Source organism: Frankliniella occidentalis, unplaced genomic scaffold, assembly GCF_000697945.3.
Source record: "Frankliniella occidentalis isolate FOCC.00 unplaced genomic scaffold, Focc_3.1 Scaffold7, whole genome shotgun sequence".
NCBI lineage: Eukaryota > Metazoa > Arthropoda > Insecta > Thysanoptera > Thripidae > Frankliniella > Frankliniella occidentalis.
Window position 1 is genome coordinate 3,318,583 of NW_026267137.1, and position 4,223 is coordinate 3,322,805.

Consider the following 4,223-nt stretch of genomic DNA (forward strand, 5'->3'; position numbering starts at 1 on the left):
ACTGTCGTAAAAAGCTTTGGTATAGGTGGTACCAAGGTGCTGGGTGCATAGGCCCCTTCTAAACTGTTTGAAATCTAACGACACGCATCCTAACCTCTGCTGGACGGTCGCTCATCTTCTGCTTTGTTTAGGGACGGCGCTACGCCACGCCACCTCCTCAGTGCTACCTTCTTCTTGTTCCTCTTATCGGGCAACTTCCTCATCGTGCCCCCAGGCGAACAGACCCGGCCCTCGTCTATGAAGGCAACATTAAAGATGGATGAATGGCGGCCGTGGTTGACAAGTGACAAGTGACAGAGTCGACAAGGTAAGTAAAGGAACTCTATATCACGAGACAACAACACTGGCTTCCGAGAAAGTGCGCACGAGAAGTGATTGATTCAGACAAGAATGGCATAGCGCAGTTTAGGCTGGGCGGAGGCATGCGTGGCACACACCTCCACCTCGAGGACACCGCTCTGTTGGCGCCAGGCGGCTCCCCGCCCCGCCCCGCCCCGCCCCGCCGCGGGGGCCAATGAGCCACGACGAGCACGTGCCGTTCTGGAATGGACGTTCAGCGCGTCCGCGGCTCCGCGTCTCCGCTGCCCTCCTCACCTTGGCCAACTCCTGGTCGCCACGCCCCGCCACGCTCCTGCGTCCGCCTGTCTGCCGCCCGTCAGCCCGGACTAGTCCAAACGACAGGGAGTCCTATTGTTTTTTCGCATTCTGCTGCTGGCTGCTGGCTGCCCCTGCAGAGTATACAGTCGGCGAGTGGGGGCGGCGGGGAGGAGGGTAGGGGGAACAGGGCGTTTCAGGAGGACGACGACATGGAAAGCACATCTCGCTGACGAGTCCGTGTTCGTCGTCGCCGATGAGGTGCGGCGGGGGGGGGGGCGGACAGGCGGCGGCAGGCCACACCCTGACGTCAGTGAGGGACCTGCTCTAGTTCCGCCCCGCCCTCTCTCTCACACACACGCGCGCGCGCGCTCGCTCGCACACGCACACACAAACACACGCGCAGAGTTGATAAATCGGTACGGGTCGATATGATTAAACGCTATCAGCTATAAACACACATTTTTTTTCGCACCTGTGGCAGGAGGCTGGTCCGCGCTCCCGGCCGCCCGCGCGCCGCCCTCGTGCGTTCGGCTATCTCCGCTGATAAGAAGACGACCCCCCTCCCCCCCCCCCACTTCGACCGGGACCGGGTCATTACCGTGGATAAGGGGGATATAGGTCCGCTATATATCGGCGTTCGAAGCCCGTGTAGGGTTCCGGCCGCTGCGGGGCGGGGCCGCGAGGTGAGGCGGGGACGGGACGGGACGGCCAGCGTCCTCCACGCGGAGAGAAAAACGGTCGTGCCTCTGCTGGACCAGTCCTCCAGGCCCCCGAAGGTTTTCTGCTCAACAGGAAAGTTCCGCGCGGCTGTTGCGCGCCTGTTCCGAGCTCGGAGCTGGGAAGCTAGGCAGCTGGGCAGCTGGGCTGGGTAGGGCGCCGAGCGAGAGGGGCCGTTGGGCCCCCTGCCCAGCCTGTGAGTGTGCGTGAAAGGGAGAGAGAGCGAGAGGGGGGAGAGGAGAGTGATGCTGGACGTGGCGCGGGTGGCGCCTCGGCGGCGCCTGGCGCTGGGGGTGGCGGGGGTGCGAGGCTGGCGTCGCGTCGCGGTTGCCGGGAGGTAAGTCACACACGGGCTCAACAGGTCGTTGGCGGTCCAGCGACCTCCGCAGCCTCGCCTCTCGCCCGGACCACGCCGGGGCCGGGGTCAAAGGGCGTGGGGATCTCTGTTGGGGCAGTCTCGGGGCGCTCTAGGCGGCGCCGCAAAGGGGCGGAGGGGCGGAGTGGTGCGGGGCGCGCGGAGAGGAGCGAGCTGCACAGTAGTAGTTTCCCTTCCCGCCGCGGCGGACCGCTAAAAATACTCGGCCAAATCTAAATGCGGTCCAACTGAGGGGCTACTACTTGTCCGTCCCGCACCGTCTCCCCTGGCCAAGCCGAACGTCCCGCCGTCGCACCGCCGCGCCCCACCCGGCCGCCTCGCTCAGAAGAACACCCCGCTCCGCGTCCGGCTCGGAGCCTGGCCCCGTCCGGACCAGAACACAAAGACAACAGCCTCCTCATCTCCACCTGATGCTGTTTGTGCTGTTTGTGAATAACCGGTCCTGGTCCTCCGCGGGCAAGGCTCCCTCGTGAAGGCGCCGTCAACACCCGGCCCGGCGGCACCCGGCGTGTTGCCAACCGGGCTGCCGACCGAGTCCACACAGCCCGACCAGGCCCGGCCACCAGGGAATGGCACGCTTAGACGACACTGCTCGCGGCCGCGTCTCAAACGACCCCGAGAAGTGCCTCCTCCTCTGCCACTTGTGGGGGCCATAGGCCCGCGACCGCGACGCGCGCGATCTGAGGTTGACGCAAACGACTTGACGCCGTGCACTGCAGACCCCGCGGCGCCGCGGACCCACTCGGCTCAGAGCTAAACGAAAACAATCAGTGGCCCACTGCCCGCTTGCCCCGTCGCCCCACCCACACACACGGCGGCGAGGCCTGACGCTGCACACACACACATACGTTCGCGCGCTTCGAGTTGTCACGATGCATTTCCCATTGATTCCTGTGCGGGCTCTGCTCTGGCGTGGCGGGCGCGGCTGCTTTTTGCTTCGCCGTGCCCCGTGCCGCCCTGGCAACGAAACCACCTTATCTCTCTGGTAGGTTTTCACACCACTACACGCTAAACTACACGACTGAGCGCCGCCACGCCACGCCACGCCACGCCGCGCTGGCTTAGATGTTTGCAGACACGCCCATAATCTCCCCCATTCGTGCCAGAAGAGGCGGCGGAGCGGCGGCGCCGCGGCGAGAGAGGGCCAGTCGCGAGCAGTCTATGCGATACAATATATCCACTCCGCGAGTCTTTAAATTCTGCATAGCTTGTCAAAGTCCTTCGCTTCGCACTAGGTGTGTTACTTGTATAGCCCTTAACTTAGAAAATTGTCATTTTCGATCGTCATGGATGGGGCCGAGCCGCCTTCGTGAGCCTGGACCTGGACGCGCGGGATGACGGCGTCCTGGTCGGCCTGGCCAGGCCGACGTGTTCCACACGGGGACGGGGGTGGCGGCGGGGGGAGTTAAATCGCAGGGACCCAAATCATCGCAGGCGGCGGACAGCCGTCCCTCTCGTTTATCCCGCTGCCCCCGCGCTATAGTGATCGATGTGGACGGGTCTCGAAAAATATGTCGTCTCCGAGTGGAACAAGGATAAATACGCACGAGCTCTTTAATGAACCTGCGCGTAGGCGGTGGGGCCGGACAGGCCGGGGGCGGCGGGGGCGGCCGTGACACATCATCTGATTGGCGAGGGGCGCGTGTAGGGTTGGGGTGGACGCGGGGGCGCCGCGCCGGAGTCCATCGTGCCCCACGGTCGGCGCGCCCCGTCGCCATAGCTACGCCGAGTACTACTACTACTACTACTACTACCCCTTGGCGACGGCCTCGCCCCTGTCCCCACCCCACGGCGACTGCCCCGCCCAGTAGATGAGGTTTTATAAAGTGGGGTCACCGCCCCCGCGCCCCCGCCTTGTCCAGGGGGTGGTTGGCGTGGCGGCGGGTGGCAGGGCGGCCAGGCAGACCGCCCCCATGGCCCCCATGGCGTCATCATTCTCTGATTTCCGGGGGGCGGATCGGCGTACGGTGAGCCCCTGCCGCCCCCGCTGTGCCCGGCTCCTCTGCCCCCGCCGCCGCGACGGCATCGTTGTCGCCCGTCGCCGGCGCAGCAGGTGATTCGATTCAATTCAATTGAGTCGTGGCGGAGGAATGGCCTCCCCGGCGCGGGCGAGTGAGTCACTGGAGTGCAGCTCGACGCGCGTCACGCGTCACCGTCAGTCACTCGGGGAAGTAAGTGGAGTGACACTGCCACCGCCGCCAGCCGGCGCGGGCTGCAGACTGATTCCGAAGAGCGCTAAGGGGGCGCCTGCCCAATGAGTGCGACAATGACGGAGCTATACGGGAGGTATAGGATCGCGCTCTTCGGAAGCAATCGGCTGGGGGTGTCGCCTGTTGTGAGTGGAAATGCCCCGCGGAGTACCTCGTCCGGAGCCAACTCCCGATCGCGCCGCCAATGTGGCATGGCGATGGCACCAGCGCCAATGCAAATGTGTCCTAGAGCCGCGCGGCAGGCTGGCGGCAGCGCGACGCACCGCGGCCCGTCCGGCCCGTGGCGTGGAAGAGGAAGGAAAGCTGGGTGCGGAAGGGGTGGA